We start from the raw sequence: 14,739 nt of genomic DNA on the forward strand, positions 1-14,739 counted from the left end.
GAGAGGACACATTGGCTTACGGGGGTCAAGCTAGCTAAACTATTCCTGCCTGGGTGCCTTGTGCATAGTTGGCCACAGTCCGTTGTTATACCAGACCCTCTTCACACAGACCCACCCGTGCCTTGGCAACTGGACTTTTTTCTTAATGGACTAGGCTGTTTTATTTTGTAGGACAGAGTGATTTTAAAGGTCTCTTTTTAGATCTCATCCTCAGAGCAGCACTTTCCAAGGGACCTGTCTCAGGCGTCCCATTGCAGGCAGATTTCCACCTGGAAGTGAGACAGGTCAGCTATTCAAGTGAAAGAGGGGCAAAGCATTTCTTCAGATTACGTCTGAAGTCTAAAAGGACGAAGTCCTGTGTATGCAGGTTAGATCCAATCAGAACACTTGCTGCCTGTTGTTGCTAGGTGCCATTGAGCCGGTTCCAGCTCTCTTAGGACCCCCCTCCTCCCAGGACCGCACCATCCCCACAAGAGTTCTTATGTTGGAGCCCACCGAAGCAGCCGTGGGCTCCATTGTCTGATCCAGGGCCTCCCTCTGCTTCCGCAGTCTGCTGGCCTTCTCCAGGGGCTGGTCTCTCCTGACCGCACTGCACGGCCAACGTGAGTGGAACGAAGGTCTTCCTCCTCTTCTTCGCTGCCCTTCTGTTTTGCTTCGCTCGTTTGCACCAACTCCCAATTGTGTTGCAGAAGCGACTCTGCTCCCTGTTCTGAAGTTGTTATGACGAATGAATAACAATAAGGTTTCACTTTATAAAGGCAAAGGAAAACCACCAGTCTTCCAGCTGGAAGAGACGAACCCGGGCAGACTCTGGTGTGGACGCTGCGGCAGCGTCTTGCGCAAGTGCTTCTTGTGCTGTTCTGTCTGTAGCAAAGGCTCTTTGCTGTAGGTTCAGCTGTAACCGCCTCCTAGGGACCGTAGGGATGGAGGACAGGGTAGAGCCGAATTCACACCTGGACCCTCTGGTCACGGTGATGTCACTGTGAATGAAGTTGCAGATAGACATCGTTAGGGTGGGGAGAAGAGTCCTGGGGCCAAGGAAGCTGTTTTGACTGCTTGTTGCGGTGATCTCAGCTTCTCTGACCACCCCAAACACAGGCCTGCCATGCTGCTTGAAATGTGCCCAGGCCCTCCTTTAAACTGTGACATTGGAAGCAGAAGGCTCCTTTGAAATGTCTAACGTTAGCAGATAGGGTTAAGTGCCTACTCGTGACCTAGTAAAACAGCGACAGAGAACGACTCATGGGCTACTTAGCTCTGTCTTAGCAGAGCTTTGAATGAATGGAACAGAAGAAGGCCAAGCTTTATAGGAGGCCTGAGCCTAGGACAAATGAGTCACACAGGGCATTGGTTTAGGAGGAGAGGTCCTTGAAACCCCCCCTAGAAAGGGGCATAGAGTAAGAGGTGGAAGACCCTGGGACGAGCTGTCTGAGCCACAGCCTAATAAAGCTTCGGGGGACGGGCGAGGGCACACCGTCCCTGTCAGCTGTCCCTCTGCTCTCGAGTTCCACATCCGGGGCCCAGTGCAGGACACGGTTATTCGTGATGACTGGTGTCTTGGTCAGGGCAGACTAGAGAACAAAGCCACAGAAACTCATATGTATATAGGAGAGTTTTATATAAAGGATAAGTGTACATTAAGAAAGCATCCCAACCCAGTGCTGTCCAAGCCCATAAGTCCAGCATTAGCCCACTTGCCCGACACCGAACTATGAAGTCCTCCTCAAGCTCATAAAACGCACTCAACGATGCCAGCTGCAGGAGGAAAGCTGAACCAGTGAACGTGTAAGCATCTCAGCGCTGGCAGGGTTCTCCACACGGCTGCTCCAGCACCGGGCTGCATCGGGGTAGGTCCATGTGGCTTCTCCTCAGGGATGTCTTGCAGGAAGTGAGTCTTGCCAGCTAAAGCAGGAAACTGGCTAAGGCAGCTTGCACCCTGGTCAGACCATCAGAAAGCAAGAGACCCGAGAACTAGAAAGACAAGGCTCACCGAGCCATTTATCTCTCCGCCCTTCAAGTCACATCGCATGTGTTTATCGGCCAGGTTGGCACAATAAACCTTAACTATCTCAACTGGGGAACTGTGGTTTGAGACAAGGGCCTGTCCTGGAAACTCAGGTAGGGTCACCAAGCCTGTGCACAGCTCAGGGGTAGCAGAGTTGAGTACTGTGTCTCTCCAGCAGTTTCTTATGTGCTCCCTCAGCTTCCAGTGCCCCTCCCCCACTCCTTGGCTCACGGAATCCCTCTCATCCTGAAATGTCCAACTTGCCCAGAGTCAATTAATGGAGTCTTCCTTAGCTGTTCTGAGCACTAGTTGTCCTCCGTGTTTAAGCACCCCCCACTCCCCACCCCCCCACCCCGCTGTCGGTGTCACCTTGCATTATAACGACCTGTTTCCACCTCTGTTTATCCAGCCGGACTTTGATAAGACTCATCCAGTCTTATCACCACATCCTGCCCAGAAGCCCCTGGCGAGGAGTGAGCACCTGGTTTCCAGCTGAATTCCAGAGGCCTGAGTGCACCTGGAGCCCAAGTGAGAGGTGAGGGCACCACCTTGTGGTGACGTGCCTTCATCCGTGCAGACCGCAAAGGACCCCTGAGTTTGGGGGCCAAGATCCGCAGTGCGGAGACCACACTCTCTCAACACCTTTGTCCTAACCTGAGTCCACCCCACCTGCCACCCCCTGCGCCCCCGGCAAGTCCACGGAGGGCTTCAGAAACTCCTTCCCTGGAGGGAGGATGTCAACCCTTGGGAAGAGAAGGTCCCACTGTCCACATGGCCACAGGCACGATGCTTCCTTCCCCAGCCCCCTTCCTCAGAAGTCCATGTGTGATCTTGGCAGTGGGTGGGGGATAAACTTTTTTTGGGGGGGAGGACCTGGGTGTGAATATCTGCTCTACCACGCACCCCACTGATCTCTGTAGTGTCTGGTTTTCAAGAGGACAAGAATGTATCCCAATTGGGCTGCAGAAGCCTCAGAGACTTGGATGTACACTTCTGGACCATTCATAACCCACACTCACTGCCATCGAGTTGCTGCCGACTCACAGCGACCCCAGCACGCAGGGTCGAACTGCCCCTGTGGATCTATGAGACTGTCACTCTTGATGGGAGTAGAAAGCCCGTCTTTCTCCTGAAGAGCCACTGGTGGTTTTGAACTGCTGACCTTGAGGGGTGCAGCCCACGGTGTATCCACTATGCCACTAGGTCCTAGAAAAGAGCAGCTTAAAGAAAACAAACAATAGTTTTATTGGCATTTCATCCACATGATACAATTCAGTAACTCAGTCATATCAGGGAAGCATTGTACAATCATCCCCACAATCAATTCCTGAACATTTTCTTCTTCCTTGAACTCACTGTTATTCCTGTAATTTTTTTAATGGTGGCAAAAAATATACACAACAAAGCATTCTCCAATTCTTGGAGAATGCTTTGTTGTGTCTATGTTGTCTTTGTTGTTGTTGTTTACAACAAACGCTGGGCATTTATTCTTCTGGAGACGCAGGGCAGGGCTTCCCGGTGTGCCGGTGCGGCCCTATTTGCCAGCGATAAGTGGGTTCCGCAGAACGTCGATGACGGGGTCGCCTGGCAGGAACATCTTGGGGATGCAGCGGTCCTTGTTGACGGGCTTGGACTTCTTCTTGCCCTTGCCGCTCTGGGGGACCTCGGTCCACATCTCCTTCACGTTCTCCAGCACCGTGTTGCAGTGCCTGTCGAAGGCCTTCACCCAACCCAGAAGCTTCTTGTTGCTGTGGCAGTTGATTAGCACCTGGGTGTTGTCCTTGACCGACTGCGTGAGCATGGAGAGCGGCCGTGTTGAACTCCTCCTCCTCCTGCTTCTGCAGCTCCTCCGGGGTCATCTCGCTCTTGGGCTTGTTGAGGAAGCTCATGGTGCTAGCTGTGTTCTCCGATCAAACCCGTCTTCTCCGCGTTGCTTCTGCCTTTTCGTCTATGTTGTGTTTTGTTGTGCATCGTTCAATGTCATTGATCACACTCTTTGTGTATAATACCACTGTTATTGATAGCCTTTTCCAAGTGACTCCAGCACCGTGAACATAAACCCCACGCCCCCTAAGCAAAAACCAAAAAGGCGGTTTGGGACCACACTCAAGTGTCTTCGCTGGGAAGGCAATCCTTGTCCGGAGAGAAGGGTTTGCTCAGTGGCCCCCTGAGCTTCCATGCTGTCACCCCGTGACCTCCTGTGCTGTTGCCCCCACTAGCCTCACAAGCAAGCACAAGGTCATCTTCCCCTTCACCCACCGTGGCCAGAGCCTGGCACCTCGTTGGCACTTGCAAGCTGCTGGTCTGGATCAATGCACCGGAAGACAACCCCTCTGACACTGACCCCACTCCACACAGCATGACTGGATGAGTGTGTGGCCTGCAGACATCCCGCGAGATCGCCAGCAAATGTAGACGTGAAGCAGGCGGGGCAGTCCCCACGCTTCAGTGAGGACTCATGGGAGACCAGGGGGCTTCTCCACCCAGTGAGAACGACCAAGGCGCCCTTAGAACCTTAGGAAAAGGTACCTGCCTGCTTGGGGTCGGACTTGACTTGTGGAGGGGAGTGTTGGTTGGAAATTCATCTGTGGGGACGCCATGACAGGAAGAACCCATGAGTGGGAAGTTGTTTTCAGAACTGACTGGGAAAGAGGGGATGACTGCCCCCTGCCTCCTTCCCTCTCCTTTCTAAACAGGGCCACTCACTGCGGGGAGAGGAACTAGGGGGGCGGGGGAGGAGGGGCGGGAGAGGGAGGCAGGGGCAGAGGCTCCCTGGGCCCTCCTCCTGCCCCACATAGCGCAAGCAGTTTCCCCGCAGGGTGTGCTGGGTTACTGCGAGGCTTATGTTGAAGGCTGAAGGAAGCGTGTGCCCAGGTGGGTGAGGCGACAAGAGAGCAGGCTAGTGGGCTGGGGCCCCAGGGACACATCCTTGGGGTGGGGAAGGGCCAGACCAGACAGCCACCAGACTCCTTCCCTACCAAGAGAGGAATACCTGGTTTCCCTGCGGATGCTGCCTAAGACCAGGGCTGATAGCATCAGCCACCTGCTGTGGGTGTCCCTCCTGCTGCCCCAGGGACGGAGATGTGGCAGGCTGGGCTTCCTCTTGACAGGTGGACACACACACACACACACACACACACACCCTCCAGGTGGAGACACACACACACACACACACACACACACCCTCCCCTGAGTGCTAAGTGTGCCTCAACTAGTTATAGCCACAGCGGAACTGCAGGTGGGGGGGGGGAGGGGCGGCTGGTCTCAAAGCACCTGTCTGCAGCCTCCCCCTTGCCTTCACATTACCAGGGATTGCTCCGTCCTGGGAAGCCCTGACCTCTAGAACCCCCCTCTGCCAGGTCCTGGCCTTCCCACACAGAATCTCCTTCCCCTTGCTTTCCCCCAGCTTTCATTTGTATCAAATATTTATTTACAAATGTCCTCCGTGGGCTCAGCCCACAGGAATGCGGCGGAGAGTTGACGCGATACTACACGAGGGGGAAGCAGAACGTGTGGGAGAGAGACCTCTCAAGACCCAGCCTGGAGCCTGGTTTCTCTAGGAAGTCTTCCCTGACCACACCATGCGCTGTGTGTGTGTGTGTGTGTGTGTGTGTGTGTGTGTGTGTGTGTATTCGTTCAGTAACGCTGCTCAGATTGGCTGGCCACAGCTGGTGGTGTAGACATCTCTTACTGCTGCTTCCTGAGGCAGGGAGGCAGGCACAGGGAACTTCCCTGCGTCAGTCCGGATTGACTAGAGGAACAAGTTCATAGATATTCGCATATGTGTGTAAGAAAGTTTTATATATAAGAGTAACTGTATATTGAGAAAACACCTCAGCCCAGTCGAGGTCAAGTCCATACATCTGATATTAGCCCATATGTTTGATACTAGTCCATAAATTCCTCTTTAGACCTATGCAGCACATGCAATGATGCTGAATGCAGCAAGATCACAGGCCAGTGGGTGGAAACATCTTGTGGATTCAGTGACGGTAGAAGCGTCTCAATGCTGGCGCGTGTCTCCTCCAGCTCTCTGAGTGTCTCCACAGCAGGAAAAGGAAGGCAGAGAGAGTGGCCGTGGCCTCCAGTGAGCTATTTAGCTCCATGGTGCCTCCAAATGAGGTCATCAAGCTGCGACCTGACCTGCAGGCAAGACTCCACCCCTTCTCTCAAGTTGACAGGAGATGATGTCAGTGCCACAGGGCCCTAGGGAGAGCCATCTCCAGGAGCCGCAGTCCTGGAGACAGCTGAGCCCACACCTTCAGTCCAGCCGGCACCTTCTCTGCTGTCTGGGCCATGCAATTCCTGCAGCCTCGTGTGGCATCTTCTCCAGGGCATCAGGTGTGGGGGCCAGGGGGTGGCGGCATGACCATGCCTCCTGGGCCTTCAGAGCCCCAAGGGCACGGGGTCAAGCCCCCAGGGGGGCAGGACAAGGGAAGCATGCCATCCTCAGACGCTCGGACGGGTCTTCACATCCACAACTCCATCCATCCCACCAGCGTTGCCAGAGGAGCTGCTCCGTGCCAGGCACTGAGTCTTCTGGTTGAAGGGGGCGGGGCAGGGCCGAGTTGGAAGAGAACAGAACAGGGCCAGGCACTGGAGGCTTGCCAGCATCACAGAGCCAGGGTGGTCATGCCGGCGGGCACAGGTGCCTGGGAGCGTGAGGAGCAAGTCTCATGGCAAACATGGCTCGTCGTGGCACGGGCAGGATGGTCAGAAGGGAAGGAGGGGCCACTGCAGGAGCGGCGCTGAGTCGGCGTGGGGGGTGGGCAGGGGGTTGGCACAGGCCAGCTTACGGCAGTGCTTCCAAAGGGAACAGTGAAGCGCCCTTTCGTTTTCATTCCTGTCATCGTTGAAGAGTAGATATTACACCGGTGCTGCCTGGCCGTTTAAAAAAGGAACAGTTCAACGACACCGAGGACAAGAATCATGCTCTGCACCTCTGTGTCAGAGCAACGGAAATTCAAGGTCAGGAAAGCCACGTGTCAAGACCTAGCAAGAGAATGATGTCAGAGGGGGCGTCCCGCCGGCAAAAGTTGCACCAGCAGCCCAACTCTCAACTCTGGTTGGCTTGCTAAAGAGAAGCTTCCGGACAGAACACGGTTGGTTCCCTTCTCCCTCTTCTCAAAGTCCATGATCCAGGGGGGAGCGGTGCACTGGCTGAGTTGAGTCCTGAGCCTGTCCCTTGGCCCACAGGAGGGCGGCAGGAGGCAGTGGGGAGCTGAGAGGGGAAAGGGTCTTGGCTGTAGACTCGCCACACTGTACGCCGGTTCGGAGAGAGATTTCACACAGGTGAGCTCTGGGGCTGAGAGGTGCTCACGCCCCTGCCCCAGGGGGGCCTGTTGTTGTTAGGTGCCAGAGAGTTGGCTGTGACCCCGAGGGACCCCGTCCACCGCCCTGTCCTGCACCATGGGACAATCGCTCCCGTGCCTGAGCCCACGGTTGCAACCACGGTGTCAGTCCATCTGGTGGAGGGTCTTTGTCTTTCTCATGCCCCTCTGCTCCTTCACCAGCCCCTCTACTGCCTCTCTGACTACATGCCCAAAGCAGGTAAGATGGAGTCCCACCATCCTCACCTCTAAAGAGCATTCTGGGCTTGCTTCTTCCCTTGTGGGGACAGGTGGCCCCTCAAGGTCTTCCAGACCAAGCGTCTGCACCGGCAAGGCCAGCACAGGCAGTTTCGAGCAGACCCTCCTGCTATTACATCTTTGCTTACGGCAGCACTCTCCCTACCCCCACCCCCAGTTTCAGAGGGGTATCTGAGGCCACAGTTCAAAGTCAGCGGGGGCTGGGCAGGCTGGCAGAGCCTCTCTGCCAGGGACCAAAAGCAATAGGTTGGCAGGTCTCCTGGGTGCAGCTGGCCCAGACTCCTCATCACATCCAGTCCTTGAGGGAGAAATGCAAAGCTTCCCAGAATCGCTAGTCTCCGCACCCGGGCTGGGAAGTGAGGTCACAGGAGAGGACCGAGGCAGAGATGGCCTGGGCCCTGGGTGTGCCCAGTCCCTCGGCCTTGGCCACCTCCATAGCGTGGGTAAACCAGTGCCTCTGACCACTGCGTGTCAGCTCCTCTGGGCTGTGCAGGGGAACTTGCCTCTAGGCCAGTGCTCAGGATGCCCTGAGCAATCAGAGAAGCAAAGGCCAGGGCTATAAGGAGCCTTGGGTTAAGAAATAGCCTCGGGGCAGAAGGAGCAACTGGGACAACCAGTTCCTGACTCCCAGGTTCCCTCCCACTTTCTCTCTGTCTGGAACCAGAGATCCTAGGCTCCTGAAGGATGTTTGGGAGTCCAGGCCTGCTTCAGAGACTTGTAATTTGGTGTCTGTATTCCAAATCCGAAAGGGAGGTTTACATATACTGGGGCATCCTGGCAAAGCCCTTCTAACTGGGGCTTGGCACAGGCTTTGGGGACCCAGAGCTGCTTTGAGGTTATGATGGCACAGGGCTGTTTTAATTACTGTAGGCCAATGACTGCCAGCCAGTCAACGCCGACTCATAGCACCCCCTGTGGGTGTCCGAGACCTTCACTACCTGTGGGCGTGGAGAGCCCAGTCTTTCTTCTGGCAGATGGTTTCTGACCAGGAGGCTCACCTCGCAACTTGTAAATGAGAAAAGAACCAGAGAACACACACTGAGTGATCAGGGCCCATAGGGAGGCCCGCAGGGGAGAAAGCAGAGGGACCAGCCCCCCAGGGGAGTGCTGGTTGGGTGGGGAGGGGGCACCGAGGTCCAAGGTTAAGGAGAGCTCACTAGCTCGCACTTCTCTGATGGCCTGATCCTCGTGCCTCAGTAAGGAGGGCCCAAGCCAGGGGCAGATCCACAAGGTAGGCGGTTCGAAACCACTGGCTGCTCCTCAGGAGAACAGCAGAGCTTTCCACTCCTGTGAACAGCCACAGTCTCGGCATCTCACAGGGCAGTTCTACCTCGTGCGAGAGGGTCGCTGTGTCCACATCGCCTCGCTGTCAGTGAGTACGAGGGGCAATGGGAGGAGCCACCTGGGAGACCTGGGCGAGCAGAGGTTGGAGGTGGGGGCGCAGCAGAGGTGCGAGGCTCTGAGTCCTCACAGGGCTGAGCCCAGAAGGGCAGGTGGGTTCGGGGGCCCTGGATGGTGCTCCCTGGGCTAGTTTGTGTTGCTTTTAGGGGACTGGGGGTGGGCCCCTGCCTGGCCCTGGGCCACCCTACCCCATTGTTGAAGACACTGAGCTGACCCACCTCATCAAGCACCCTCCTTTTTTCCATTAACCCTCCCTTGACCAAGCCGATGGAGCTGCCCTGAGAAGGAGATGGGAAGAAAGAACAAGGTAGGAGTCGCAGGGAAAGCTGGGGACACCCTCAGTGCCGACTTTCAAAGTAGGTGTGTCTGTCTGTGTCCCTGGAGCACCCGACTCAGGGTCCTTCAGCACACATACAGCACAGCCGAGTCCCAGGCAGCCTCTGTGCTCCAGTGGAGCACACACCCCTGCTCCTCCCCCCCTGCACAGGTGGACAGGTGACTCGTTCTGCAGTGGGCACCGGGGTCTCCACCCCAATCAGGGCGAGACTCTGAAAAAACACCTGCGGCCCTGCCCTGGAGGCTCCGGGAAATTTGGGTCACCAGTGGGCAAGTCCCTACAAGGAGGACGCAGTGTCAGGAGGTGGCCTCACAGTAAGAAAGTCACAAGTCAGACTGGGACTGAGAGGACATTAAGTATGGCATAAGCCTGTTCCTGGGGCCCGCCCCGAAACCCCTTTCCTGGAGCCACGCTGGGAGGGGCAGCTCGAGAGCTTAGGAGTCACCCTGGTTCTGGGCCCGGTTTTGCTATCGGACCATGGCTGTCACTCACCCTTAGATCCTTGGAACTCAGGGCCCCTCCAGTCTGGCTCGTGGTGGCACTGGGACACTAAGTGTAAGGTCAGCAGTTCAAAACCACCAGCTGCTCGGGGGAAGAGTCAGGACTTTCTAGTCTACCTGTGAAGAGTTACAGCCTCTGGCTGTTTTTCAGTATCTGAAACCCAGGTTGGGTGAATCTATAGAGAAAAGGGCTCCTGGGAGGGGGGGAGGGGGACGGCAGGGGAAGTTGGGGTGAGTGGGGAGCAGAAGTCAAGAAGGACAAGGAGGAAGGGAAGGTTTGAAAATGATTGTGGGCGTGCCTGTACTACACTGCTGGGTAAGACTAACTATTGAATGGCACCATGCCTGGACTACACATCCGAATAAAATGGTTTGAAAAGAAAACTCAGGGTGTAGTTTCGGCCTGATTTCCCCTGGGGCTCCTTGCTCCAGGCCTGCAGCTGCCCTTGCCAAGAGGCACTGGGGGTGGGGGGTGGGCCCGAGGGCCCAAGCACCAGCTTCCTGATCCTCTGAGGAGCCTCCTTGTTCCCCTGTGGATGTTTTGACTGGCCAGTCGCTACCGTCCATTCTGACGTGTGGTGCCCCTGGTGTGGCAGGGCAGAGCTGGGCTCTGGGGGGTTTCCAATGGTTGATTTTTTTTTGTAGATTGTCAGTGCCTTTCTTCCAAAGCACTTCTGGGTAAAATTTAAAATCTAATATACAACCTTTCTATGAGCAACTACAGCACAAGCTGTTTGTCCTACTTAGGAACTCTGAATAAACCCTCACAGTGAGCAGAAGTCTTACACTCCTTACCCTCACCCCCAAGAAAGGCTAGGGTACACCAAGGTCAAGGGGCCCCCAGAGCCTCTGTCTGAGGACAGTCCAAAGGAGCGAGGAACTTCAAGGGGTGAGGCAAACCCTCATGGACCCTGCTTGGGGCTCCAGCAAACCCCACAGGGCTTTGGGGTTCTGGTGGGAGCAGGTATACAAACCCCCTTCCCTGCAAATGCTGGGAGGTGAGGCATGGTGTTCTACCCCTCTGCTGGGGGTTGGGTGGGGCGTCAGACCCCAGCCCAGGTCCCAGGGGTCTTCTGGCACAGGTCATTGCCATCAAATAGGGGGTGACCCCCTCCTGGCCAGCATGGGAGCTACAGCCCTAACCCAAGGGTCCCAAGCCCCAGAGCAGGGGGGAAAGCAAAAAAGTTAACATGAGTATTATTTTCTCTTTTGCAGAGAGAGGGGAGGTTCCCTCTGGAGGGAGGGAGGTGAGAGATGGAGCAGAACGAAGGGGTCTGGAGCTCAGGGAGGAGCTGACATCGCAGCGGGTGGGTGCTGTCCCCGCTCGCGTCCCCTGGCCTCGTCCCCCTCCTGGCCCTGGGCCTGGCTCGCCTCTGACCTGGCTGCACTCGCAGGCCCCCCGCCCAGCCCCCGCCTTCTCCACGGCTCTGCGGGCGCACGGGCTGCTTGCGCGCCTGCCCTCTGCCGGCAATCGGTGGAACGGCGTCACCCCGCGTCGCTTGTTCAGTCTCAGCGCTGACTCCCCTCCGTGCAACAGAAGGAAACCCGGCGGGATCCTGCGACATCCTCACAACAGCCACGGTGCCCGCGCATTTCCCTGGGGGAGGGTCTGCCTGCTGTCTCTGTACTGAGCACCAGGCCCTCTCCAAGGACCAAGGTTCAATCAGTTCCACGCTGAGTTGAACTGTACTAGGCACTGAGTTGGCAACCAGGGACCAGAGGACCGGGCCCTGTTTCTGAGCCTGCACAGCAGAGGGAGAAGACAGACCCAGGAAATGGACCGTGACAACACAACAACGGTCACACACTGTGTCTGGTCCAAAGCAAGATGGAAAAACATTGCCGTCAAGTGGATGCGGGACTCACGGAGGCCCATCTACTACAGGCTAGAACGGCCCCATCGGGTTCCCTGGCCATCTTTATACACTCAGATCACCACCCTGTTCTTCCCTGTCACCGCTGGGTAGGTGGGACCCATGGCGGACTCTTTGGCTAGTAGTTGAGCACACTGTGCATTTGTGCCACCGTTCTGCCCACTCTCAGCCCTCAGTTACTCATCAGGAGCAGGGTGAACCTGAGCGTGTCCCTCCGAACTGGCCTGTGTGCACAGCATCAGAGCCAAAGCCGAGCCCTGAGTTTGCCTGCTGTAGTTTATGGAAGCCCAAGAGTCTCTGGAGGAGCCCTAGGGGCTGCTGTGTGTGTGTGTGTGTGTGCGCGTGCGCGCGGTGCATGCGTGCACGCACGTACAGACTGCGCACCTTCCCCTCTGTCCCTTAACTAGCACAGCTCCGACCTCACCTCCCTGTCAGGTGCCATCCAGTGAGGTCCAGCTCATACGCTGGACAACAGACCGGAACAGCGCCCGGTCCTGCACCATATAGCCTCAGAACTGTTCTTAGGTTTGAGCCCATTGTTGCTACCAGTGTGTCAGTCCATCTCCTGGTGGGCCTTCCCGTGTCTCACTGGCCCTCTGCTTTACCAAGTGTGCTGCCCATCTCCGGGGACTGGTCTCTCCTGACAACATGTGCACAGCATGTGAGCCCATGTCATGCCTTCCTGGCCTGTAAGGAGCATTCTTGGCCGTATGTCTTCCGAGACAGAGCTGTGTGTTCTCCTGGCAGTCCGTGGTTCTTTGATGTTCTTCCCCTGCTCCACAATTCAAATGCATCGGTTCTTCTTTGATCTTCCTTATGGAATCACCTGGGAGAGGCAGACCAAGAAGATGGGTATGCCCTGGGCTTGCGTTCTTAACCACACTCAACAATAGTGTGACCTTGGGTAATCAGGGTCCTGGGGATCCCCGTTTCCCCCTCAGTAAAACAGAGTTCAGCTCAGAGGTTGCCTTAAGGATTATTTACACATACTCTGGGAAAGCACCCAGTAGGGTTTGGCACCCAGCAGGTGCTGGTGGGAGTCTCAGGGTGGGACCAACAGCTAACACACTTGGCTGCTAAGGGAAAGGTTTGGGAATTCGAGTTTCTCCAGAGGCATTTTGGAACCAAGACTCGGGGATGTGTTCCCCAGCAAAGAGTCCACTTCTGCCCTGAGACAGAATCAAGAGGGCGGCGGCGGCTTGCGGGTCCGGGTCAAGCCTGTTCTTGTCAGTAGCACCAGCTTGCCAGTGTCTAGACGCTCCTTCTCTGTAAATGCTGCCCATCGGATGCTCTTGGCAGCACGTTGACTTGGCCGACAGTGCCCCCGAGTTAGGGCAGCGTGCACCACTGATTAAGTTCGCCGCAGAGATAAACCGAGGCCAGGCCAGAGAGAAGGAAAAGGAGACGTTTATTCTGTGCTTCCCAGGCGAGATTCACGGACTCCAGCAGGGAGGACGGAGGGAGCAGAGAGGGCAAGAGATGGGAACCCTGAACTCCCAGACCAGGGACCAGAGAAGTCGTGCTTATCTGTGGTAGAGAGCGATTTTTAAGCTGCTCAGGAGGGGAGGAGGGTAAAACAATAAAGGGAGTGGGTAGAAACTGCAGGTGGGCAAATAAGAAGGAAGGGGAAGAAGTTACAGCTGCGGGGCTGTAAGCCACCTCCACCATAAAAATTCCAAGGTAGGGTGGTGCCTTGAGGCAGATGGCTCACGGGTCTGCAGCTCTTTGGAATTACCTGCCTTGGTCCCACAGGGGCAGGCAGGCTTCTTCTAATGTCCTCCGACCGGTACCTGACCCAACACCACTGAAGTGTCTTACTGAGGTCTCTTAGGCACAGTGGCTGCGATGAGCAAGAAGGAACCACCCAATGGATCAGGATTCAGGGGATGTGGAGACAGTGGTTCAGGCTGCTTCCTCCTCAGAAATCCTGGACTCCCGAGTCCCCTCACTGCCTGTGCAGGACAGTGCAGGCCCCTCTCAGAGGGCCAGTCGGACAGCTGCACACCAAGTAGCCTGTCTGTCTGGTAGTTAACAAGCCACAGAGCCTTGATACACATTGTGTCCGCATCACCTGGGAGTTTGCTAGCAATGCAGGTTCTCAGGCCCCACCCGCACCTCCCTAATCAGAATCTGCATTTAACCAAGAGCCACCCACCTCCACCCCCACCCCCACCACCCCGGGGAGCACTTGATAGACCAGGGAGCTCTGAGTGAGGGTGTCTTATGTAACTGGATGAACTTGGGCGAGGGAACCGTCTGATTATGTCTGTGTTCACCAAGCCACCCCGGCCCCCCACCACCGCCGATAGTCTTTGTGGGGTTTACGGATTCTGAGGGCCATTGGCCAAGGTCATTGTTTCCCAGGAGTTCCCAGCCAGGCCTCTCTGTGGGAGTGTGGGAGCCTAAGCCTGCCCAGCAGGTGTTAAGAGACATGAGGTAAGGTTTGAGGGGCACCTGGAGACTGCCAGGCAGACCAGTGAAGGAGGCCATTCCAGGGGGAGTGAACACCCTGTAGAAAGACCCCGATGGGGTTTTCGGAGAAGTGCACGACTGAGCAGACCTTTCCAGGGCCTGGGACAAGAGTACAATAAAAAATAAAAAAGAAACACCACCACCACACCTTTAAAGAACTTAAACTCACGGCCACTCTGACTCACAGTGACCCCACAGGGCGGGACCCAGGTGGCCCTGTGGGTGGGTTAGGAACTAGAGGCAGAAACTAGGGGTTGTCCCTCTACAGGCCAAGGCCTCCCCACCCCACCCCACCCCTTTACAGGAAGTTGGAAGCTGATCAAGGCTAAAGGGCATACGCAAATTCAGGCCCTTGAGCCAGGAAGCCAGTACACCTGCATGGGCCCCAATCTAGGCCAGGGGCAGGGCTTAATTCAGCCAATGGGGTCCACTAGTACCGTCAACCACGCCTCCAGCGCAGGGCCCTAAAAGGCCAGAGCTGGAAGCCCACCGCCCTCTTTTCTAGCTGTTCCTCAGCCCTGAGCTTTCTCCGGTCAGGTAGCCAGGTGTGCCTGTGAAGTGG

At 56.1% G+C, this 14,739-nt stretch overlaps 1 pseudogene; it reads right to left on the minus strand.

Annotated features, from left to right (window-relative positions):
• Positions 1–3,468: 3,468 nt before the first annotated feature.
• On the minus strand, positions 3,469–3,894 carry LOC101642284 (annotated as a pseudogene).
• Between the last annotated feature and the right edge of the window lie 10,845 nt (positions 3,895–14,739).

This window comes from Echinops telfairi, unplaced genomic scaffold (genome assembly GCF_000313985.2).
Source record: "Echinops telfairi isolate 266 unplaced genomic scaffold, ASM31398v2 ScPeMD7_9;HRSCAF=40, whole genome shotgun sequence".
Classification (NCBI taxonomy): domain Eukaryota; kingdom Metazoa; phylum Chordata; class Mammalia; order Afrosoricida; family Tenrecidae; genus Echinops; species Echinops telfairi.